The sequence below is a fragment of the Bubalus bubalis genome, chromosome 9, assembly GCF_019923935.1.
Source record: "Bubalus bubalis isolate 160015118507 breed Murrah chromosome 9, NDDB_SH_1, whole genome shotgun sequence".
Lineage (NCBI taxonomy): Eukaryota > Metazoa > Chordata > Mammalia > Artiodactyla > Bovidae > Bubalus > Bubalus bubalis.
The window spans coordinates 55942339-55968815 of NC_059165.1; the positions used below are offsets into that span (position 1 = coordinate 55942339).

General features: G+C 38.5%; 1 long non-coding RNA gene across 1 annotated transcript in view; it reads left to right on the forward strand.

Annotated features, from left to right (window-relative positions):
• The window catches only part of LOC123335235, a 40461-nt gene extending 15543 nt beyond the window's left edge, over positions 1-24918 (forward strand). Inside the window, exon 3 of the long non-coding RNA XR_006553638.2 lies at positions 24130-24918. This is a non-coding gene — a long non-coding RNA (uncharacterized LOC123335235). The remainder of the gene's footprint in view (positions 1-24129) is intronic.
• Positions 24919-26477: the final 1559 nt, after the last annotated feature.

Consider the following 26477-nt stretch of genomic DNA (forward strand, 5'->3'; position numbering starts at 1 on the left):
TCTGGTGACATGCAAAGTCCCAGAGTCATGGGACTTTACAGTTGGAAGTATCTTGAAGGTCATAGGGCTGATCTGGGGGTCACCTACATTCTGACCATCTGGAAGGCTTATTAGAGATGCAGGTATAGGCACTCATTCCCAAGAATTTGAATTTTTAAGGTGCTCCCAGAAGTTCTTTAGCTCACCTTCACTTTGTGGATGGGAGTGCTAATGTGAGCTCTAAAGGCCCAGCAAAGTCAGCTTTAGAGGCTACATCAGAACCAGAGGCTGGATCCCAGCCTAGTGCTCTTTACAAGGGCTATGTCATGTGGCAATGAATTGCCAAGCAAAACTAATCAAGTTCCTCTTCTGCCTTAAATCCCTTTCCTATCCTGAGTCCTGAGGTAGAATAATCAGTGATTATAAAGAATAAGAGGAACTTGATCCCTTTCCCTAGTGTATGCCAAATATTTTTCCCTGATGAAACTCATGTGAAACTTAGATTCCACGTATTTCCTTCCCACACAAATGGCCACCCTATGCTCCAGGTCTCTACCAGTCCCACGCTGGAACCTGGAGGGAGATCTGATCTGGCCCTGCTATAATCACAATAGGCAGCTGTTGGCTATGGGTGATTAATGGGCCATGGATTAGCTGGGTCTTGGTGAAATCTATACATGTTCTAGGATTGTGAGAACTTCTTTGGTAGGTTGTAGTTGTCTTTGCTTGCTTCTGTCTACCCCAGTTCAAACCACGTACTCACAATCCCATGAATGTGCCTTGGAGAGGAAATGGCAGCCATAACTAATGTATTTCCTTTTGCAAGCTCATTTCCATGCCTCAAAAACATAGGTACTGACCAGGAACCAAGCTATCAAGGAAAAGAACCTATGCTTAAAGGATCTAAGAACTATTGAGGTTCAGGTAATAATAATCATCCCTTGGTATCAGTGGGGGATTGATTCCAGGACCCCTCAGGTGCCAGACATCCATGGATGCTGAAGTCCCTTATATAAAATGGTATAGTATTTGCATATCATCTATACACACCCTCTTATATACTTTAAATCAGCTCTAGATTACTTATAGTACCTAATATATTGCAAATACTATATGAATAGTTGCTGGCCTGTGCACATTCAAGTTTTGCTTTGCTTTTTGTAACTCTGTGATTTTTTTCCCCAAATATTTTCAATCTTCCTTTGGTTGACTCCATGGATGCAGAATAAATACAGAGGGCCCGCTGTTTGGCCCACTGTTTAAAAATCAGCAGAGTGAAGGCATTTCAGCAATCAGTCAAGGATTGCTATAAAAAGGAAAGATACCCTAGTGGGGAAAGATGGGGTCCTGAAATTCAACTGCCTCAGCTGTCACTGATTCCATGTCTTGTTACTAAGACAGAACCTTCACAACTCTGCCGCTTTGTGAGTCATGTGAGGTGCTGACTCTAAGAACCCTGCTGAACAGACATGAAGTACCTACTGCACAACTGAGGCAACTCAGGGCATGAAACAGCTCCATCTGCAGGCCCCTTCTTGCAGGCAATCAGTGCATGTCCACAGGGACAAGGATGTGATGGAATCAGGGAGGAAAGATATTTTCAACTTGATCCTGGTTTGGGGATTGGCATAGCCTTTGTGTAAAGGCAGTTGTTTTTGCTCCAGGATGGAGCTGGGCTCCTTTCTTAACACATTGGATAATAAGCCACACTATGCTAATTGTCTGTATTGTAGAAATGCTGGAAATGGATTCATGTTGCTAAGATATCATACAGATTATTGAGGAGTAATAATTGAGGAATAATAAAAATATTATTTTTTTGTTTAGTGAAGAACAGTAACTTTTCCTGTGTTAATTAGATGAACTACAGTAATCATCATCATCATGATAGTAGACATTTATTTAGCACTTGCTAGGTATCAGAAGTACTTGATTTTGATGATCTAATTTGAGCCTCATAACCATCCTATGAGAATGAAATAATTATCCTCCTTTTACACAGGAGAAAAGTAAGGCACATAATGGTTAATTCACTTCTAGTAAATTACACGTCTAGTAAGTGGAGAAGTTGGGAATCAAACTCAAGCAGAGTCCAGAGCCTATGTTCTTAATCTCCTATACAATATAGCTTCACTAACTGTACTGTTAGCATATGAGAAATGGTGGTGGATTGAACTTTATTCAATTGCTCTTTTTTCAATTACTCATTCATTTATTCAATAAGCATTATTTAAGGACTAACTCACTATGAGACATTAAGCTCTGTCATAAAGATGAATAGGACAGTTTTGCCCTCAGGAAACTCACTTTGTGGGAGGAAGTTGTGCATCGAAATAAATGATTTTAAGTGAAATGTAATAATATAATGAAAGTGCTTATAATGTGTTTGGTGAGGACACAGAGTCAGGGAAGTGTTCCTGGAGGAAGCCATTTTCCATCCAGGTCCTGAAGGTGAGAAGGAGTTTGGCTCAGAAGATGGAGAAAACTAACAACCCAGACAAGAAGAAGGTTCGGTATGCATTGCTGTGTGCAGTGTCCTCCACTGGCTTTTGGGAAGGACACAGACCATTTTCTGCTCTCCTGAAGTAGAGTGTGGGAGTTGCATTGACAAATAATCAATGAAGAGTGTGTTCACAGCATAGATTCAAACAAACAATATTTCCACTTCTGGGAGAAGGAGGAGGAAGCTGGGGACTTCTCCATGGAGGAACATTTTGAATCGGGCTTGGAAAGATGAGAATAGTTTTTCAAAATTGATAAGTAGAGGAGAGAAGGAATGTGGGCTATTTAGGGAATGATCTGTTATAAATGGAAGGAGGCACATGGGGGTGGGTAACGGGGACCCCAAGGGGCTTGGTGCCAGTGCTTGCAAGGCCTGGAGTGCCACATGAAGAGTTTTGGAGAGGCACTGATAAAATGTGGACACTTTTCCAGCAGAGGTATTGCTAGGGAAATTAGAGTATATCCCAGATCAGTTATTTTCAAACTTGCTTTTGCCTTGTAGGACCTTTCTTTCAAACACAGTCTGAGATAAAACCCTAAGTATTAAACCATTAAGAATGGAGCGATTCTAGTTGGCATGGGCTGGAAAGGCTCAGGAGCCAGGTTGCTTAGCCCTCACCAAGGACTTTATGCAACACAACTTAAAATCATCCTACAAATGAGAGGTCTGAGCCTGGAGAACAGGGTGTTTTCACCCCATCCTCAGGCCAGCTTGTTAGGACACAATCAGGCACATGGCTATTATTTCTGGCAATACAGCAACAACAATGGCAGGTTTGCCCATTGGTTCTGATCTGATTTGTACATGGAACAGCAATTCACAGTTGATCAGTGGTGAGCTGAATTGTGAGTTTATCCATATAGATATCCACATTGCTGAAATGAGGCCCTTGGATGAAGCAGAGTTCCTGTCTTGAGGATCTCTCTTCCTCAAGGGAATCCTGGCTGCTTGAAGGAGTTACAACTTCAGAGTTACCTCTCCCTTTCCCACAGTAGAACTTGCCCACTGGGAGAATCTGGCTCCATGCTGAGGATTCACTGCCAGAAAGTGAAATGAAAGCCTTCACTGGATCTGTGCACCTGGATACCCTGGGGAGAAGGGAGAGAGGGAAGGAATATTTCATTTTTAGAGTTTCCAACAACATATCCCAACAGGTCAGGCTGTGAGGAGAAATTTTGATCCCTAAAAGCAATAAGCTGGAGAAAGCCCCCATCAAAGAGAAGACTCCCCCAAGAGAATGAATCAGATAAAATGCAGGACACCCCATCAAAGGAATTTCTGATAAAGCACAAGTAACTTTTCAGCATGTCTCAAATGTTGCATGGGACATACTTACACTAAAAAAAAAAAAAAAAATCAGTAATTTGTAATTCAAATTTAAAAGGGTGTTCTGTTTAATTTATTTGGTAAATCTGGCAATCCTATCCTCAGGCCACCTCTCCCATGGAGGAGTGCCCCCTTTCTATCTGCCCTTGAATTGAACTTCAGCCCAGTTTTTGGTCCAGGGGCTCACTCCAAACCCTTTAAGCATGAACCCAAGCTTCTCCACACCGCAGTGACAGGCATCCTGTCCAGCCAAGAGAACAGGGCTGCACCCTCCAGAGCCCCCATGATTCCCCCAGCATGCTCCTTTTGAAGTCCTGGCTGGTTGGTCAGAGGCCAGCATGGGGCTTTGGCAGGGTACGGGATTAAAGAGGCCTACTGCCTGATGAATAAATGTTTACAATAACCACATTCCCTTCTTGACTAGCTGGGGAGTTTCCATCAGAGCTGCTTTGCCATGAGGCAAGCTGTTTGCTTTTTTGTTAGAAATAAGTTATTGGTGCCTTGCTGCTGCAAACAGAAAACATCTGTGGAGAGCCCACAAACTGGAAACTTTGGAAGGGAAAAGGGGAAAAACTCACATTGCCTGCTGAACCTGCATGTCTGAAAAGGAAGAATGTAAGTTAAATCAATAACCCTCAAGTACAAGCTAGGACCAGAGTGTGACAAGGACTGAATGGCACTGAGCAGGATTTGTCCTCAGTTCAGTTGCTCAGTTGTGTCTGACTCTTTGCGACCCCATGGACTGCAGCACGCCGGTCTTCCCTGTCCATCACCAACTCCCAGAGCTTACTCAAACTCAAATCCATCGAGTCGGTGATGCCAACCATCCATCTCATCCTCTGTCGCCCCCTTCTTCTCCTGCCTTCAATCTTTCCCAGCATCAGGGTCTTTTCCAATGAGTCAGTTCTTTGCATCAGGTGGCCAAAGTATTGGAGTTTCAGCTTCATAGTCTTTGTCCTATGTTTCCCTTTTTATTGAAGCTGGCTGCATTAAAGAGAGGTGTGCTGCTGCTGCTGCTAAGTCACTTCAGTTGTGTCTGACTCTGTGAGACCCCATAGATGGCAGCCCACCAGGCTCCCCCTGGGAGAATCCCTGGGATTCTCCAGGCAAGAACACTGGAGTGGGTTGCCATTTCCTTCTCCAAAGCATGAAAGTGAAAAGTGAAAGTGAAGTCGCTCAGTCCTGTCCGACTCTTAACGACCCCACGGACTGCAGCCTACCAGGCTCCTCTGTCCATGGGATTTTCCAGGCAAGAGTACTGGAGTGGGGTGCCATTGCCTTCTCCAAAGAGAGGTCTAGTTTCTGCTAACTCTAATTCTCCAAGGATGATGGCAGCTGCCAAAATTATCTTTCTGTAAATACCCTCATATGCAAGTGCAGCTACAGGAGAGGGATGCTGTCATAAATTATAGATGATCTGTTTCAATGGAGCATCCAAATATACATATCATCCCGAATTGCTGCAACTAGAGGAAAGCAAGCAAAAGAATACACCTGACAAGTTTTCCCCAGAGGATGCATGAGCTTCATGTGTACTGGCTGTGAGATTGGCTTCAGTCCTGATTTCCCTGGGCTAGCATGTTGAGAACATTTTTAGGAAAGCATGTATAGTGGCGTTGGAACTATGAAGTGCCAGGAATCGAACGGATATGGCTAGAGAAGGGAAGCAGGTAAGAAATTTACTCTCCATCTTTTCCCTGAGAAAAGGAGGATGATGAGGAGATAAAGGAGAGAGGGAGAGAGAGGGAGTCAGAGAGACGGAGATGGAGACACAAGCCCTTTACTTGGCCTAAAGCCAGTTTGCATACTCCTCAGAATTGATGTGCCTATGGGATTATATAACTCATCCAGAGGACCTGGCTCTCTGTGACTTCTTTAATGATCTAGACTAAGGAAAAACTGAATTCAGCTTGATGAAATTTCCAGTGGAACATAAAGGTCAGGAGCAAGAGTAACCCCAAGTCATCATAGGAATATGTCCTTGTAGGTGGTAAGGATGATATAAAGTTATGACTAATGCTTGGCAGTACAAAAGGAAAAAAAAAAAGAACACCTGAAAATGGATAGTTAGCAATTCTGATAGATAAAACATGTGAGTTGAGATTTGGCCAAGGTGTGTTTCCTATTCCTGCCATATAATCTGGTTGATGAATCTGTGGTTCTCAAAAGGCAAAGTCCATTAGGGTCACCTGAGAAATATGTTTTAAAAAAGAAAAGAGAACGATGATTCAGGGCTCCATTCTCAGATTCTAGTTCTAAAGGTAAATTGTGCAAGCAGTTCACCAAGCACACTTCAAGAAACAGTATTTTGAACGTGTCTGGGTAATTTGCATCCGGTCATCAGGTAAGGCAATCTTCCTGACTCCTGATACAAAAAGAACCAAAAGAAGGTTTATGAGTGGGAGCCTGGGAGTCAGTCAAATTTCGGCTTTACTCCTGGGGTGTGATATTTGCTAATGATGATCTCAAGTAGTTACTCAACCTCATTGACCCTCAGTCTGCTCATCTATAAATTCAGGATGTTATAATATATACTATAGTACATGCCACTCCAGATGATTCCAAGGATAGGCTGACATGATACGTGGAAAGAACTTAGCAGAGTCCTTGGCCTAAGAAATGTGAATTTTTGATATCATTGTTTCTACTCCATCACCATGATTATTATCAGCAGCATTAATTTGTTCCTTTATTGAGAACATGCTCTGTGCAAGGCAGTAAACTCATAATTATTTTACTTTATTTTATTCTCAAAATAAATTTAAGAGATTATTCTTCCCATTCTACATATGAATAAATGGAGATTATGTAGCCCGACCCCCATCACCCAGATGAGACCGAGAAGAACTGTCCCTCCTCTTTTGGTGTGGATGTGAAATGGTGCACTGATGTGGGAAAAAGTATGGTGGTAAAAAGTTACGACTAGAACTACCAGAAGTGGGATAACTGGATCATATGGGATTACTAATCATATGATAGTTCTAGTTTTAAATTTTTGAGGAAGCGTCACACTTTTTCCATAATAGTTTTACAAATTTATATTTTTGCCAGTAGTGCACAAGGATTGCCTTTTTTCCACATCCTCATCAATGTTTGTTATCTCTTGTCCTTTTGTGATAGTCTAACAGTTGTGAGGTGATATCTCATTGTGGTTTTGATTTGCATTTCCCTGCTGATTAATAATGCTAAGCACCTTTTCATGCACCTGATGGCCATCTGTTTGTTTTCTTTGGAAAAATGTCTATTTAGTTCCTCTGTCGGTTTTTGAATTGTATTGTGTTGTTGCTGTATGAGCTCATTTTTTCAGCCTCTTGCCAGAATGATGATGGGTGAAAAAAATAAATGTGTTAAATTCGCATTTCTATAGTTTTTTGTGAGATTCAGCATCTGTTACTATTTTTATTGGCCTAACGTATTTTTTTCCTGAGACTTCTCTTCCTAATCTCTATCCATTTGTCTACTATGTTGTCTTTTGTTGATTTATAGATATTCCTTATGTATTCTGTATATTAATACTTTGTATATTGTATATGTTGCAAATAATTTCTTTGGGTCTTTCACTTCTTTTTAAACTTTTCTTATGACTTATCTTTTATTTTTTATTTTTTGGTGGGTTCCAACATCCTCCTGTCAATGGTTGTTAAGCAACTAGTTGCAATTTTGGGGTTCTCACAGGAGAATATGAGCATATGTCCTTCTACTTCACCATCTTGTTATCTTTTATTAGGATAATTTAAATTATTAGGCCATTCAATAGTTTCTGGGGTTTTATACCCGACTCCTAAATTTTGATTACTGTACATTTTTCTAATGTTTCTCTAGTTCTAAATTTTATGCTTAGTTCTTTAATTCATAAAGAATTTGTATTTGTGTATAATGCTTAGTTGAGATTTAATTTTATTTTACTTAAAAAATCAATAGCTAATTTTCTCAGCACCATTTATTAAACAAAATTTCCTTACCCATGATTTGAAATATTACATTTATTTTAATATGAATTTTCTTACATACATGGTTTCTGTTTTATTGGTTTTGTCTATTCTTATGCCAGTTCTATACTATTTCAACACTTTTAATTTTTAAGTGAATTCAAGTTTTTAAAAATGCCAGGAAAGGTGAGCCTTCCCCCTTAATATTCTTTCCTTGAAAAGAGTTTTCTTAGACATTCTAGTTTATTTTCTTCTTCAGATAAATTTCAGAAATGACTTAAAGTTTTTTTAAATCCTTTTAAGACTATTATTGAGACTGAGTTGAATTTGTAAATTTATTTTGAGAAGTTGGTTTCTTTAGTACTGCCCAAGAATAAAATGTTAGTCTACCTAATCACATTTTCTTTTATATACTTCAGTTAGATTTTATAGTTTTCTTCAAGTAGGTTCTTGTGTATTTTTATTAGGTTTATTGATATGCATTTAATAAGGTTTTGTTGCCACTGTGGATGAGAGTTTGAAAAAAAACTGATTATGTTTTATAATTGCTATTACTTGAGAAAAGGACTACTAAAGTTTACCTATTGCTATAGTAACCTTTTTGAACTCATTTATTTGTTCTAATAATTGACCAGTTAGCATATTAAGTTTTATTAAAAAGTATTTATTGATTACTTACTATATGTGGGATGTTGGAGATATGGCTGGTCTGAGCCCAGAGAGACTGCATTCTAGTGGAGGATGATGAGTCACAAACAAGGAAACAAATATATAATATTTATAAATATGTAATATATATATATATCAGAGAAGGCAATGGCACCCCCCTCCAGTACTCTTGCCTGGAAAATCCATGGACAGGGGAGCCTGATAGGCTGTAGTCCATGGGGTCGCTAAGAGTCGGACACAACTGAGCGACTTTACTTTCACTTTTTACTTTCATGCATTGGAGAAGGAAATGGCAACCCACTCCATATGAACTATAGTGCTATGACAGAAACAAAAGGGAATGATGTAACATAGAGAGAGTAGAACTCTCGAAGTATCACCAAGGAGCTTCCCCTACATGGTGCTGGAGACCAGAGACTCAGTCATGTCAAGAGCGCTCCAGGCAGAGTAAACAGCAAATGCAAAAGCCCTGTAGTTTTAAGGAGCTTGGCGTCTAAGGAACAGCAAGTGAATCCAAGAGGCTCGAGTGGGAGTGGACAAGGTGGTAGTAGATAGGAAGGAACCAAGATAATATGAGAGTTTTTAGGCTGGAGCAGAGAGTCCAAATGTAAGTACTGTTGGGCTGTACTGAAAGGTCAGATAGTGATTTTTGTTTTAAAACAGTTGCTCAGACTATGTAGAGGAAAAGCTTCCCGTGAACAGGAGTAAGAGGAGGAGGAGGGTGCATTGTAGGAATTGAGAAGATTAGTGACTTGACTAGATTGCCACCAGTGAATGGAAAGAAATGGTTATTTTCAAGATACATTATGAAGTAGAATGAATCAGACTCACCGATGCATTTAATGGAGAGGATTATTAGGCTCTTGGCTTGAATAACTGGATAGATTGTGGTGCTGTTTTCTGAGATAATAAACACTGGGGAGTAATGTTTTGTCAAGGGATAGAGAGGATCAAGGATTCTGTTTGGGAAATGTTTACTTTGAAATGTAGCTGACATTCAAATGAATAAATCAAATAGATTGCATGGATGAATCTGGAGATCAGGGGAACAGTCAGTCCTAGAGACATAAACTTAGAATTTGGAAACATATAGATAGAATTGGGACGGGGAGCCTGGTGGGCTGCTGTCCATGGGGTCGCACAGAGTCGGACATGACTGAAGTGACTTAGCAGCAGCAGCAGCAACAGATAGAATTGAAAGACATAGGACAAGATAAGATAATGCAGGGAAAAGAGAGAAGGAGAACACAGTACCAAGCTCTCAGTCAGTAGAGGAAAACAACACAATGGGAAAGACTAGAGATCTCTTCAAGAAAATTAGAGATACCAAGGGAACATTTCATGCAAAGATGGGCTCAATAAAGGACAGAAATGGTATGGACCTAACAGAAGCAGAAGATATTAAGAAGAGGTGGCAAGAATACACAGAAGAACTGTACAAAAAAGATCTTCACAACCCAGATAATCATGACGATGTGATCACTGACCTAGAGCCACACATCCTGGAATGTGAAGTCAAGTGGGTCTTAGAAAGCATCACTACGAACAAAGCTAGTGGAAGTGATGGAATTCTGGTTGAGCTATTTCAAATCCTGAAAGATGATACTGTGAAAGTGCTGCACTCAATATGCCAGTAAATTTGGGAAACTCAGCAGTGGCCACAGGACTGAAAAAGGTCAGTTTTCTTTCCAATCCCAAAGAAAGGCAATGCCAAAGAATGCTCAAACTACTGCACAATTGCACTCATCTCACACACTAGTAAAGTAATGCTCAAAATTCTCCAAGCCAGGTTTCAGCAATATGTGAACCGTGAACTTCCTGATGTTCAAGCTGGTTTTAGAAAAGGCAGAGGAACCAGAGATCAAATTGCCAACATCTGCTGGATCATGGAAAAAGCAAGAGAGTTCTAGAAGAACTTCTATTTCTGCTTTATTGACTATGCCAAAGCCTTTGACTATGTGGATCACAATAAACTGTGGAAAATTCTGAAAGAGATAGGAATACCAGACCACCTGATCTGCCTCTTGAGAAATTTGTATGCAGGTCAGCAAGCAACAGTTAGAACTGGACATGGAACAACAGACTGGTTCCAAATAGGAAAAGGAGTATGTCAAGGCTGTATATTGTCACCCTGCTTATTTAACTTATATGCAGAGTACATCATGAGAAACTCTGGACTGGAAGAAACACAAGCTGGAATCAAGATTGCTGGGAGACATATCAATAACCTCAGATATGCAGATGACACCACCCTTATGGCAGAAAGTGAAGAGGAACTAAAAAGCCTCTTGATGAAAGTAAAAGAGGAGAGTGAAAAAGTTGGCCTAAAAAAAGTTGCCACCTGGCCTAAAGCTCAGATAACGAAGATCATGGCATCTGGTCCCATCACTTCATGGGAAATAGATGGGGAAACAGTGGAAACAGTGTCAGACTTTATTTTTCTGGGCTCCAAAATCACTGCAGATGATGACTGCAGCCATGAAATTAAAAGACTTACTCCTTGGAAGGAAAGTTATGACCAACCTAGATAGCATATTCAAAAGCAGAGACATTACTTTGCCAACAAAGGTCCGTCTAGTCAAGGCTATGGTTTTTCCAGTAGTCATGTATGGATGTGAGAGTTGGACTGTGAAGAAGGCTGAGCGCCGAGGAATTAATGCTTTTGAACTGTGGTGTTGGAGAAGACTCTTGAGAGTCCCTTGGACTGCAAGGAGATCCAACCAGTCCATGCTAAAGGAGATCAGCCCTGGGATTTCTTTGGAGGGAATGATGCTAAAGCTGAAATTCCAGTACTTTGGCCACCTCATGCGAAGAGTTGACTCATTGGAAAAGACTCTGATGCTGGGAAGGATTGGGGGCAGGAGGAGAAAGGGACGACAGAAGATGAGATGGCTGAATGGCATCACTGACTCGATGGACGTGAGTCTGAGTGAACTCTGGGAGTTGGTGATGGACAGAGAGGCCTGGTGTGCTGCGATTCATGGGGTCACAAAGAGTCGGACACGACTGAGCAATGTAACTGAACTGAACTGACTGAAGGGAGGAAGAGATAGCAAACCATAGAAAACTGTAGGAGGAAGAGATAACAAAGGAACCCGAGAAAATGAGGAAGCAGGAACTGCAGGAAAGAGTGATGTCAAAAGTGGATGGCGTTTTGAGATGAGAGCTCCAAGAATTCCATCAAGCACTGCTAAAAAGTTGGGAGGGAAGGAACATAATTGATGACCTTAAAAGCAACTTAGGTGAAAGCCAGGTTGGGGTGAAATCCAGGTTGGGATGATTCGAATGATAATGGAAGATAAGGAGTAGAGGCATCTGGAGTAGACAGTTAACTCCTTAAAAAAGTTTTCCTGCAAAAGAAGTGAATAAATGTAGTTGTAGCAGAAAGGGCATAGAGGGACAAAGAATGATTTGCTTGTTCAAAAGACTGAACATCAGAGCTTCTTTACATGTCGAAATGAGTAAATAATCCAGAAGGAAGAAAGAAGTCAAAGATTCAGGGGGGCTAGAAGGAAAAAAATGCATGAGCAGAGTCCTTGAGAGAAGAAAAGGGAAGAGACCCAGACTGAAGCAGTGATCACTCCTTGAGTGAAGGGGTGATGTTTGATAGTAGGAGAGGCACACCTTCTATCAGAACTCAAGAGAAAATAAAAAATATGAATACCTCTACAGATAAGTTTATAGATATTATTGGGAAATGGAGACATTTTTCTCTGAATCTACAAAGGAGATTCAGATCAATTGATCATTGATGATAGAATTGATCATAAACACATCTAAGGAAATGATCAGAATATATGGAAATAATTGTAAGGTTGACTTTTCTTTTACAAATAAATATTTTATTACATTGGTTACTGACTCTAGTCCAGTATAAAATGCACTGATGATAATGAGCATCCTTACAGTTCATTTGCTTTAAAGAAAATAATTGTACCATTTGACTACTAAATAAAGTATTTATGCTTGTAGGTTTCTATAGTTATGGTACAGCAAATATTTACATTTTTGCATTTACATTTTTATATTTAATTACATTTACATTTCCTAGATTGAATCATACTTGCAATGGTGTATCTTAGTATAAACTTGACATGATGGTAATGTCTTTGTTTTTAATGCACTTCTCAATTTGAGTTGCTAATACCTTATTTAGCTTTTTTAAAAGTATATATTCATAAGTAAAAATGGAAAACATTTCATAGACATTTTTGTATATGTGCTATTATAAATAAGTTGGTTTCATGGATACAGTAGTTCCATAAACTGATTTAGAAAGTTTTCCATATTTTTCTAAGCTCCAGAACAAATTTCTCAACGAAGGAAAATTATCTGTTATGAAGAAATCTCTTTTAAAACCATGTGAGTCTGGTGAATTTGTTTTAAAAGGAAGCTACCAGAGTACATCTTTAGTTTCTTCTATGATTATTAGTCTACTCAAATATTTTTACATTTTTTGTGGCCAATTTGGGTAATTTTCTTTTCCTGAAAAATATTTTTTGGTCACCATTTTAAAATATGTTTTTAAAAGTTTTATATATGATGATACAAGTCTTTATTTTTATGATATAATTCTTTAAAAAAAATCTCTATATCTGAAATTATGACCCTTATCTTATTAACAAAGGGGTTTATTTGTCTTTAAATTCTCCTTAATTAGATTTGTCAAATTTTGGCATCAAATGCACTTTTATTTTATAGAATAATTCTAACTTTGTAAATTCAAGGTTTAAAAAAAAATTGTTTACTTCTGCCTTTGCAGCTACTCTTTTATTTTTTGTTATGCTCTTTAGCTACCTCCTTGCACTAAATCTAGTTGATTTATTTTCATTCTTCCTCACTTTCTAATGGATGCATAAAAAGTTATACATTTTCCACTGAATACCACTTGGACTGTAGCCCACAAGTCTTAACATGTAGTGTTCTTATTTTAAATTTTTTCTAAAGAGCTTTTAATTTTTATTTAGGTTACCTCTTTAAGACTTCCCTGGTAGCTCAGCTGGTAAAGAATCCACCTGCAATGCAGGAGACCTGAGTTCCATCCCTGGGTTGGGAAGATCCACTGGAGAAGGGAAAGGCTACCCACTTCAGTATTCTGGCTTGAAGAATTCCATGGACTGTATAGTCCATTGGGTCGCAAAGAGTCGGACATGACAGTGATTTTCACTTTTAGACTTATTTGGGGGCTTCCCTGGTGGTCCCATCACTTCATGGGAAATAGATGGGGAAACAGTGGAAACAGTGTCAGACTTTATTTTGGGGGGCTCCAAAATCACTGCAGATGGTGACTGCAGCCATGAAATTAAAAGATGCTTACTCCTTGGAAGGAAAGTTATGACCAACCTAGATAGCATATTCAAAAGCAGAGACACTACTTTGTCAACAAAGGTCCATCTAGTCAAGGCTATGGTTTTTCCAGTGGTCATGTATGGATGTGAGAGTTGGACTGTGAAGAAAGCTGAGCGCCGAGGAATTGATGCTTTTGAACTGTGGTGTTGGAGAAGACTCTTGAGAGTCCCTTGGACTGCAAGGAGATCCAACCAGTCCATTCTGAAGGAGATCAGTCCTGGGTGTTCTTTGGAAGGAATGATGCTAAAGCTGAAACTCCAGTACTTTGGCCACCTCATGCGAAGAGTTGACTCATTGGAAAAGACTCTGATGCTGGGAGGGATTGGGGGCAGGAGGAGAAGGGGACGACAGAGGATGAGATGGCTGGATGGCATCGCTGACTCAATGGACATGAATGAGTCTGAGTGAACTCTGGGAGTTGGTGATGGACAGGGAGGCCTGGCATGCTGCGATTCATGGGGTCTCAAAGAGTCGGACACGACTGAGTGACTGAACTGAACTGAACTGGTGGTCTAGTGCTTGAGAATCCACCTGCCAGTGTAGAGGACACAGGTTCGATCCCTGTGGAAAGATCCAACATGCTGTGAAGCACCTAAGCCTGAGAGCCTCAGCTAGCGAAGCCCACGCTCCTAGAGCCCGTGCTCTACAACAAGAGAAGCCACTACAATGCGAAGCTTGTGCACTGCAAGTAGAGAGTTTCCCTGGCTTGCTGCAACTAGATAAAGCCCACACACAGCAACAAAGACCCAGCACAGCAAAAATAAATTTACGAAAAGAAAGACTTATTTTGAAAGTTGGTTTTAATTTTCAAGTGATTATTATTTTTGTCATCCTTTGTTATTAATTTCTAATTTTATTGTATTATATCCAGGAAACATGTATTTCAGCATTTAAAAATATTTGAGGTTGTCATTGTGGTTTCATATATCAGTTCAGGTCAGTCGCTCAGCTGTGCCCGACTCTTTGCAACCCCAAGGACTGCAGCATGCTAGGCTTCCCTGTCTGTCACCAATTTCCAGAGCTTGCTCAAACTCATGTCCATCGAGTCAGTGATGCCATCCAACCATCTCATCTTTTGTTCTCCCCTTCTCCTCCTGCCTTCAATCTTTCGCAGCAACAGGGTCTTTTCAAATGAGTCAGTTCTTCCCATCAGGTGGCCAAAGTATTGAAGTTTCAGCTTTAACATCAGTTCTTCCAGTGAATATTCAGGACTGATTTCCTTTAGGATTGACTGGTTTGATCTCCTTGCAGTTCAAAGGACTCCCGAGAGTCTTCTCCAACACCACAGTTCAAAAGTTCAGTTCTTCAGTGCTCAGCTTTCTTTATAGTCCAACCTCATATCTATGACTACTAGTCACATACATGACTACTATAGCTTTGACTAGATGGACTTTTGTCAGCAAAGTAATGTCTCTGCATTTTAATATGCTGTCTAGGTTCGTCATAGCTTTTCTTTCAAGGAGCAAGTGTATTTTAATTTCATGGCTGCAATCACCATCTGCAGTGATTTTGGAGCCTCCCAAAGTAAAGTCTCATATATAATGAGGTTTCATATATAATGTTTTTGAAATGTGTTTTATCTATATTTTAAAATGCTTGTGCATTCATTTTGAATAACCAGATTTTAACATATGTGTTTTTACTTAGTTTAAGCTTCTTAGTGTTTAATTCAAATACAAGTTCTTTTACTTCTTACAATACCTTTTTAAAATTTTAAATTAGACCCATTCTAGAAAAAGCAGAGAATTATAAAAAGGAAGGGAAAAATTCAAGCCCTATGAACCTAGAGATAAATATTAATACAATTTTGGCATATATTTTCAAAACTTTTAGCCTTCTTACATGGTAAAGATAATGCTATACATATACAGTTGAATCCTGATTTTTCATTTTCTTCCATATATCTGCATTTCAAATAATTCATAACTACCATTTTAATAGCTAAATATTGCATAATAAGAATCTGCTATAATTATAAAGGTGTTTTGCATATTTTATTATGAATAATTCTGTAGAAAATATCTTTGTACATAACTCTTTTCCACATTTAAGATTATTTTCATAGGAGTTCATAATAAAGGAGAAACTATTAAGTCAAAAAGTATGAAGATTTTTAAGGTTTTTATGCTTGTAAGCATTTTGCATACATGCAAAACAAATGTCTGCTTTTTGTATGAAGTATACAGTCAAATCACTGTAGATCGTCTATCTCTATTTTCCTCAATCTACTTCCACTGCTTTAACAATCAAAGAAGTGAGTATGTATACGCTTCTAGACCTTTCTACATGTATTTACATACATATATCTACATGTCTGTTTAATGTTTCTATATAGCAGCTCAGATGGTGAAGAATCTGTCTGCAATGCAGGAGATGCAGGTTCGATCCCTGGGTCAGGAAGATCCCCTGGAGAAGGGAATGGCTACCCACTCCAGTATTCTTGCCTGGAGAATTCCATGGATAGAGGAGCTTGGAGGATTTCAATCCATGGGGTTACAGAGTCAGACATGACTGAGCAACTAACACTTTCACTTTTTTTCACTTTCAGGAGAGAATACATGCATAATATACACTAAGCATTCACAATTTTTTAATTTGGAGGTTGTATGTGTTTATAATCTGTATACACATGTATGCTTTTTTTTTTTTTTTTTTTTTAGATCCAAATCGTTTTTTTTTTTTTTAAAGTTTAAGAAAAATATGTACTAGTTCAAGTAAGAAACTTTCACATTGTCCGGTTATCATTGTTCTAATAATGAGAAATCAGATCAGATAAGATCAGTTGCTCAGTCGTGTCTGACTCTTTGCGACCCCATAAATCGCAGCACGCCAGGCCTCCCTGTCCAACACCAACTCCCAGAGTTCACTCAGACTCACATCCATCAAGTCAGTGATGCCATTCAGCCATCTCATCCTCTGTCGTCCCCTTCTCCCCCTGCCCCCAATCCCTCCCAGCATCAGAGTCTTTTCCAATGAGTCAACTCTTCGCATGAGGTGGCCAAAGTACTGGAGTTTCAGCTTTAGCATCATTCCTTCCAAGGAAATCCCAGGGCTGATCTCCTTCAGAATGGACTGGTTGGATCTCCTTGCAGTCCAAGGGACTCTCAAGAGTCTTCTCCAACACCACAGTTCAAAAGCATCAATTCTTCGGCGCTCAGCCTTCTTCACAGTCCAACTCTCACATCCATACATGACCACAGGAAAAACCATAGCCTTGACTAGATGGACCTTTGTTGGCAAAGTAATGTCTCTGCTTTTGAATATGCTATCTAGGTTGGTCATAACTTTCCTTCCAAGGAGTAAGTCTTTTAATTTCATGGCTGCAGTCACCATCTGCAGTGATTTTGGAGCTCCCCAAAATAAAGTCTGACACTGTTTCCACTGTTTCCCCATCTATTTCCCATGAAGTGATGGGACCGGATGCCATGATCTTCGTTTTCCGAATGTTGAGCTTTAAGCCAGCTTTTTCACTCTCCTCTTTCACCTTCATCAAGAGGCTTTTTAGTTCCTCTTCACTTTCTGCCATAAGGGTGGTGTCATCTGCATATCTGAGGTTATTGATATTTCTCCTGGCAATCTTGATTCCAGCTTGTGTTTCTTCCAGTCCAGAGTTTCTCATGATGTACTCTGCATATAAGTTAAATAAGCAGGGTGACAATATACAGCCTTGACATACTCCTTTTCCTATTTGGAACCAGTCTGTTGTTCCATGTCCAGTTCTAACTGTTGCTTCCTGACCTGCATACAAATTTCTCAAGAGGCAGGTCAGGTGCTGTGGTATTCCCATCTCTTTCAGAATTTCCCACAGTTTATTGTGATTCACATAGTCAAAGGCTTTGGCATAGTCAATAAAGCAGAAATAGATGTTTTTCTGGAACTCTCTTGCTTTTTCCATGATCCAGCGGATGCTGGCAATTTGATCTCTGGTTCCTCTGCCTTTTCTAAAACCAGCTTGAACATCAGGAAGTTCGCAGTTCACATATTGCTGAAGCCTGGCTTGGAGATTTTTGAGCATTGCTTTATTAGTGTGTGAGATGAGTGCAATTGTGTGGTATCTCCTGTCTCTTAATTAAATAAAAGGCATTTAAGGAAAGATTAGCAAGTCTTTTAACAAGTGTTCTAACTTGATTAAAAAAAAAAAAAAAACTAGAGAATGTTGACAATTATTTATCAGATAATGAAGGAAAGGTCAGAGAAGTTCACTATTTTGTTAAATCTCTTACAAAATATTAGTGAGCAAAATTCTCTCTTACAAAATTTTGTAAGAGATTTAACAAAATAGTGAACTTCTCTGACCTTTCCTTCATTATCTGGTAAATAATTGTCAACATTCTCTAGTTTGTTTTTTTTTTTAATCAAGTTAGAACACTTGTTAAAAGACTTGCTAATCTTTCCTTAAATACCTTTTATTTAATTAAGAGACAGGAGATCTTGTCACAGTGGAAGAATATCTTCTCCTTGGACAATCAGCTGTAAGAGTGTGGCACTCAGAAAACAAGAAGTGCTCCTAAGATGTCAAGAAAATGGAAATTAATAGATCCTCAGTATATGGTTGGTGATAACATACTACAAGGAGCATAGCATCTTCTTTTTCCATTTGCATTGATGTTACTGTTTGGGGGGCAACACCTAAAAGAGTTAAATAGAAGTTTGACTATCAGGTACATATCAGTCAGGCTGCTTTAGGCTACAAGACAGAAAATCTCAATTTAAATTGGCTTATATGCTAAGGAAGACATAGCATTTCTTCTAACAAGAATTTTCAAGGTAGTTTAATTCCAGAGTTCATTAGTCATGTGGCTCATGATGTCACGAACAACCCCTTCTTCTCCGGCTCTACTTCCTTGGCCTTGTCTACTTTGTCGTCAGCTAGTTTCTTGCCTCTGGCCTCAGTATGACTGCCACAGTTTCGGCTGTTCCACGTAGACACTGAAAGTGTCTAATAATAATTATCTCATCCTTATAAAATTTTCTGATAAGGAAGACCATTTCCCAGAAAGTCCCTAGCTGACTTTTGCTCTTGGTTCACTGGCCTGCCTCACATGCTGATGTAAGTCAATTGCATGAATAACTTGACCAATCAGCATCCATTCTCCCTTGAAGCAAGTAACACTACTAAAGAAGATGGATATCCAGACAAAATCAGGAATGTAGTAGGAAGGAAAAAATTGAAGAAAGGGAAGAAATATCATGTAGACAACTGATCATGCCTACAAAAATGTGGATAATAATGCCCTGTTAATAGTGAAAAATTAATTAAACTGTAGTGATATTCTAATGAATATTATATATTTATATATTAACATGAGTTATATAAAATATATAATCTGCACTGAAATGTGTTACATAAACCTGCTTTAATTTTAAGTGTAGGTGATAAGCAAAGCTATCTTTAGAAAAGTTTATGCTTTCCAAGTATTTAAACATGTTCATTTAAGAAATAAGGCACATTGCCTTTTTGGATTTCAAAAATCAAGTCACTCCTTTAGATGTCAAAATTATCCTCCCTTGCCAGAATTAATGGCTACTGGGGTGGCTCAGTGGTAAAGAATCAGCCTGCCAAGCAGGAGATTCAGGTTCAATTCCTGGGTGGGAACATCCCCTGGAGAAGGAAATGGCAATCCTCTCCAGTATTCTTGCCTGGGAAACCCCATGGACAGGGGAGTCTGGTGGTGCTATAGTCCATGGGGTCACAGAAGAGTTGGACATGACTCAGTGACTAAAAAACTATAGAATTAATCCTGTAACATGAGAATGTGGCCAGACTGGGAAACTGTTACAGTGAATCATATCTATTTGTCTATAACATGCTTTACATTTTTAAAAGATTAAAGTAAGTTCACCTTAATAGTGGTATATTTTTTTTATTCTCTCTTGATAGGGTTTTTCTTTCTCTAGTTTTATGTGATGAAACTATAAATTTTTGGTGGTAATATCATTGCAAACTACATCATATATAAGGCCATTAAGTAATCTAAAATGTTAATAAATAAGACTTAACGTCTTACTTGTAGAGAGGAAACCATCTTTACCTCTAACACAAGGCAGTAGGATCCCATACTGCTTGTGAAACATTGAAGTGTATAATCCATCAAAATGTCACCTTCTCCCTTAAGGCCTTTTTGAGAAAGGGAGATGATAAATTAAGACCTGAGGTACCCCAAACAGTATTGTTGTTCAGTAGCTCTTTCGTGTCCAACTCTTTGCGACCCCATGGACTGCAGCACATATTTGATTTAGTTCTAGATAATGAAAAGGATAATGAGTGAGTCATAAACTTGACAGATTTGACTACCGGGTAAAGGAATTTTTGTATACTTTTTTAATTTACAGCTATGAATCATGGTCATGGTAATCTTTTTCAGGGATTGACATCATTTATGCCATATCTTTATCCACATGGCCATTGTAGGATAACTATTCTACTCTGTTCTCATTTCAAGCATTTGACTCACTTTGTCCTCTCCATCCCACTCCAAGTGTAAAAGGAAAACAAGGATTTTCATCTTTGGATTCAAAAAAGTTATGTGTAGTCACTCTATGTATGCTGCATTGTGCCATTTGAAGGTCATGAGTTCTAGCTACTGAAACTAGATGGTTGCTTTTCTTGGCGAAAATAATATAGAGGGGGAGGGATATAAGAAATTCTGTATCCCTCTAGGCCAGGAATCCACCATTGAGTATTAGCTTGAGGATAGGGAACAAATCCTATACTGCTTTATTTCCCTAGAAGTTCAGGTTTTGTGTATATTAGCCATTCAGTACATGCTGGTACTGAATGAGGATATTTGAGGTAGCAAAGAAGACACGTATTTCTGCTCACACTTTATTGTGAAATCCTTCAAGTGACTGCTGATCCATTTGGTCAGGGGTCTAAAAGGGGTAAGATAGAAAGAATTTTCATCTTTTTGGGGCATATAGTATCTGTTACAACCACTTAACTTAGCTGTGGATTATATGTAAACCAATGGGTATAGCTGTGTCCCAGTAAAACTTCATTCACAGCAACAAGTAATAGGCAGAACTGGGCCTGGGGGCCATAACTCCCTGACCTCTGCATTAGGCTGTAACACACTAGACTCTTCTTTGGAGATCCTTTCAGATGCTTCATCATAGCAACATTCTTCAAAGAAAGATGTTAGAGCAGGTCTCCTGTTGGAAATGATGCAATTTAAAAATCATATAGAGAAATACAGGAACAGAGATTATTGCCAATTAGGAAGGAAATTTAAAATTGTTAGCACAGGGCTTGGTGCATAGTAAATACTCAACAACTAGTAGTAATTATGATTCCTGATAAGAAAATGTGAATAGTGATGCTAGAGTTAACAGCGGTTAACCAATGTATCGCTATAAACAGAGATAGTGGAGGTAATGGAATTCCAGTTAAGCTATTTCAAATCCTAAAAGATGATACTGTAAAAGTGCTGCACTCAATATGCCAGCAAATTTGGAAAACTCAGCAGTGGCCACAGGACTGGAAAAGATCAGTTTTCATTCCAATTCCAAAGAAAGGCAATGCCAAAGAATGCTCAAACTACTGCACAATTGAACTCACCTCACACACTAGTAAAATAATGCTCAAAATTCTCCAAGCCAGGCTTCAGCAATACGTGAACCATGAACATCCAGATGTTCAAGCTGGTTTTAGAAAATGCAGAAGAACCAGGTATCAAATTGCCAACATGTGCTGGATCATGGAAAAAGCAAAAGAGTTTCAGAAAAACATCTATTTCTGCTTTATTGACTATGCCAAAGCCTTTGACTATGTGGATCACAATAAACTGTGGAAAATTCTGAAAGAGATGGGAATACCAGAGCACCTGACCTGCCTCTTGAGAAACCTATATGCAGGTCAGCAAGCAACAGTTAGAACTGGACATGGAACAACAGACTGGTTCCAAATAGGAAAAGGAGTATGTCAAGGCTGTATATTGTCACCCTGCTTATTTAGCTTATATGCAGAATACATCATGAGAAACACTGGGCTGGAAGAAGCACAAGCTGGAATCAAGATTGCCAGGAGAAATATCAATAACCTCAGATATGCAGATGACACCACCCTTATGGCAGAAAGTGAAGAGGAACTCAAAAGCCTCTTGATGAAAGTGAAAGAGGAGAGTGAAAAAGTTGGCTTAAAGCTCAACATTCAGAAAACGAAGATCATGGCATCCGGTCCCATCACTTCATGGGAAATAGATGGGGAAACAGTGGAAACAGTGTCAGACTTTATTTTGGGGAGCTCCAAAATCACTGCAGATGGTGATCGCAGCCATGAAATTAAAAGACACTTACTCCTTGGAAGGAAAGTTATGACCAACCTAGATAGCATATTGAAAAGCAGAGACATTACTTTGCCAACAAAGGTCCATCTAGTCAAGGCTATGGTTTTTCCTGTGGTCATGTATGGATGTGAAAGTTGGACTATGAAGAAAACTGAGCGCCAAAGAATTGATGCTTTTGCACTGTGATGTTGGAGAAGACTCTTGAGAGTCCCCTGGACTGCAAGGAGATCCAACCAGTCCATTCTGAAGGAGATCAGCCCTGGGATTTCTTTGGAAGGAATGATGCTAAAGCTGAAACTCCAGTACTTTGGCCACCTCATGCGAAGAGTTGACTCATTGGAAAAGACTCCGATGCTGGGAGGGATTGGGGGCAGGAGGAGAAGGGGACGACAGAGGATGAGATGGCTGGATGGCATCACTGACTCGATGGACATGTGTTTGATTGAACTCTGGGAGTTGGTGATGGACAGGGAGGCCTGGCGTGCTGCAGTTCATGGGGTTGCAGAGTCAGACACGACTGAGCGACTGAACTGAACTGAACTGAACTGAACCAATGTGACCATGGGTGAGTATCAGTTCTCTCACTGGGATTCTTCTTCAGTATAATTAGGGGCTAGGTTATCCATAAGTGCTTTTGAAGGTCCAAGGCTTCTAAAATAATTTGGGTAAAAGCCCCTTCTGCCCCTCATTGAAGTGGAACTAGATTGTGAATAGAAGCATTGTTATTCAACTGTGGTCTCTGCAGAGCAGGAAGATTTTTTGCACTGCTCAAATTGGCCTGTGAAGACCTAAAATATTCTGTAAGAGTCTGCTGGCTTTTTCATGGTCTACTATTAATGTTTATTCATGCATTTTGTCTTTAACTTTAACCTTGTTCCAAGTCAGACAGATTTGGAAAAATTGACACTAAGTCATGGAGGAACTTTAGAAATAATTGAAGACACCAAACAAAATAAGATCTTTTCTTCTTATATACCAGAAACCAGCAATAACATGACAACTAGATAATTAATGATTCTAGTTTCCATAATACGGAGCTTTTGGAGACTGTGGACCTGGATGCCGGTCTAGGCCCTGTACTTACAAGCTATGTGATCTTGGGCAAATCAATTATTCTTATAGGATAGTTATAAAATAGGAAAGACAATCTTCCTTCATAGGATTATGGCAAGAACTCATTGTGATTACTTTGGAAATCATTCAGTGCACAACTAGGACTATAGTTCCTGGATTCTAAGACATTTTTACATTCTGAAACTGGATATTCAATAAAATTAGCTTCTATCATTATAATATTTATAATAGTTTTTGTTTGAATTCTGTCCATATAAATAGTGTAGTACTTTTAGTTTGGGACACTGATATTATAAGGTCAAATTTGTAGAAAAACATAGCCAGTCAAATACATATTTAATAAGGTTAATTCATAGAGGTATAATAGTTTCCTCATACTGATCATCATTGGATTGTTCCTAGTTTAAGAATAAATGGTTTGTCTTACTTATTGTGTTAATACCTGAGCAAAGGCACAGTTTCAATAAATTCTATTCACTCATTATTTCATCAATATAATACTTTCATTTCCACCCTTTTATCTGATGCTATTAAATGCAAAAAAAATCTCATTTGTATTTAGTATAATTGATTTTATTTTTCAGTTGGTTACACGGTGTAAAACAGACTTGGTCTCTCTTTACAGGGCAGTTCTTATATCTGAAGAATAAATTAATAATACTTCTCTTGTTTGGTTTTCTCCCTTGACCAAAGGCCACAGATACATTATCTTCCAAGTATTCTCATGATGTAACTATATCCATGAATTCCTCAGAAGCCTGGTACTTGGAAACTTCATTTAGGCATTAATTTACTTTTAATTTATTTTTTATGACCACCATTTATATTTCCAGGCTTGTGCCTTGATAGTAATATCTACTTATTATGCTGATGTTTGTTAAACTCTATGAAATTACAATATGCAGCATTAAATCAAGGCAGGTAATGAAATTGAAAACCATGTTAAGTTAACTGCTGATGTCTTGTTGGCACAGGCTGAGCCTCACTAGTCTTTATATTCTGGTCTAATTCATAGGTCCTGGAGGCAATTACCACTCCCTCACTGAGAAGTCAATGAAAAGGATACATCAAAGAGTTATTAACACACTCATAATTTGTAAAGCCTCTCCTAACGACACCACTATAACTATCCCCATGTATAATATGATCACAGATTACCTGAAAGAATAAGGCTTCATAATTTTATTTATTGAAGTATAATTTACACAAGTGAAATGTTTATATCTTAGGTGTGCTATCCAATCAGTTTTGATAAATGCATATACTTTTGCAGACTATGCCCCTATCAAGACACAGAGCATTTCCTTCAAACCCAGAAAGTTACCTGTATCCCTACCCAGGCAATGCCCCTCTCAGAAACAACAACTAATCCTGTTATTTGTCACTATATTCCAAAGTTTCATATAAATTAAATCCTGTAGTTTGTCATCTTTTGCATCTTGCTTTTTTATTTAGCATAATATTTTCTGAGAATGACTCATTTCAAGTACCAGTAGCGGATCCCTTTTTATTGCAAAGTAAGATTCCATTACAAGAAAATACACAGTTTAATAATCCATTCTTCTATTGATGAACACCTGGGATGCTTACAGGTTGGAATTGTTATGAAAAGAAGATTCTATGAACAATTTTATTTGCCTTTTTGGTGTAAATATGTTTTTGTTTCTCTTGAATAAATATCTTGGAGTAGAATTGCCAGCTCATAGAGTATATGTGCATTCAACTTTTGGAAAACTGAGTTTTCTGAAATGTTTGTTCTGTTTTACACTCCCACTAGTAATATATGAGAATTTGAGTTACTCCAGTATTTGATGTTGTCAGTATTTTATTTTAGCCATTCTAGTAGGTGTGTAATGATATTTCATTATGGTTTGAATTTGCTTTTCCTGGATGAATGATATGGAAACTTTTTCATATGCCTATTGGCCATTTTGGATATCTCCTTTAGGCAAAAGTGTGGAAAATGTGAATTGTCTCTTTGAATCTTTTGTCCATTTTTAAATCACCTTGTTTGTCCTACTATTAGGTTGTGAAAGTTCTTCATGTATTCTAGATCAAAGACCTTTGCCAGATATGCTTATTATGAATATTTTCTTCTAGTATATGATTTCCCTATTTATTTTCTCAAAAAGTGCTTGGGAAGCACAAATATCTTAACTTTATTTTTAATTAACCAAAGTACACAGTTTACATTAGAGTTCATTCTTTGTCTTGTATGTGCAAGGAGTTGTGATAAATGTTTAATAGCATGTATCCATTATTATAGTGTTATACAGAATAGTTTCACTCCTCTAAAAATTCCCTATGCTTCACCTGTTCTTTCCTTTCTCCTCCCAAAACTACAATAACCACTAATCTTTTACTATCTCCTTATTTTTGCCTTTTCCAGAGTATCATATAGTTGGAATCATATAGTAGGTTGCCTGTTCAGATTCATAACTCCCTTTTGAAACAAATAATGTCTTTCAGATTATAAGTAGAAATTGATTTTTAATTATCCTTTTTGTATAGAAAGTGTGTTAATAAGAACATGAAAATTATCTATAGTTTTGGGTTTTTTTACATTGACATTTTGAAAGTAGAAAGTGTCCCAAAGGAATAAAAGTAGTTGGCCTTAATTTAACAGTCATCATGCAAACTATCAACAAGGAGAAAAGCAAATCTTAGGAGGGGAGGAGAGCAGCTCTTAGGGATAGATAAAGCATTGCTATGGTATGGTACACTCAGCTGCATACATCAAATGCTATTTCAAATAAAATTTTTGGAACAGGGAAAGCAGAGGTGCTGCTGAAGCCTACAAAAGAAAGAGGTCTTCTTTGTTAGCAGTTTATTTTTGAACCTACAGAAAGAGCATTTTGTGTGGGAGCCTAGTTTTGAACTTGCCCAGAGCTATCTGCTCTGCTCAAACTTAAACACATGAGCAAAAAGTATTTTGAAATTCATTGTGAGAACCTCTAAGGAACTGTCTTTACCAACCATTTTTACCTGAACTTCTACTAATATCTAATGATATTTCAAAGGTCATAAATACACTGTATTTTTGAACTTGTCTTAAAGTAGATACATATCTTCTTCATTGGAGAAGGCAATGGCACCCCACTCCAGTACTCTTGCCTGGAAAATCCCATGGACAGAGGAGCCTGGTAGGCTGCAGTCCATGGGGTCGCAAAGAGTTGGACATGAATAAGTGACTTCCCTTTCCCTTTCCCTATCTTCTTCATAGAAGGCATCATTGCTTGGGACTTGACCTATAATACACAGTTGACCCTTAAACAGTGAATGGGTGACTTTATAGTCATCCCTTTGTACCAGCAGTTCTGCATCCTGTGGATTCAACCAACTAGGGATCATGTAGTTGTATTT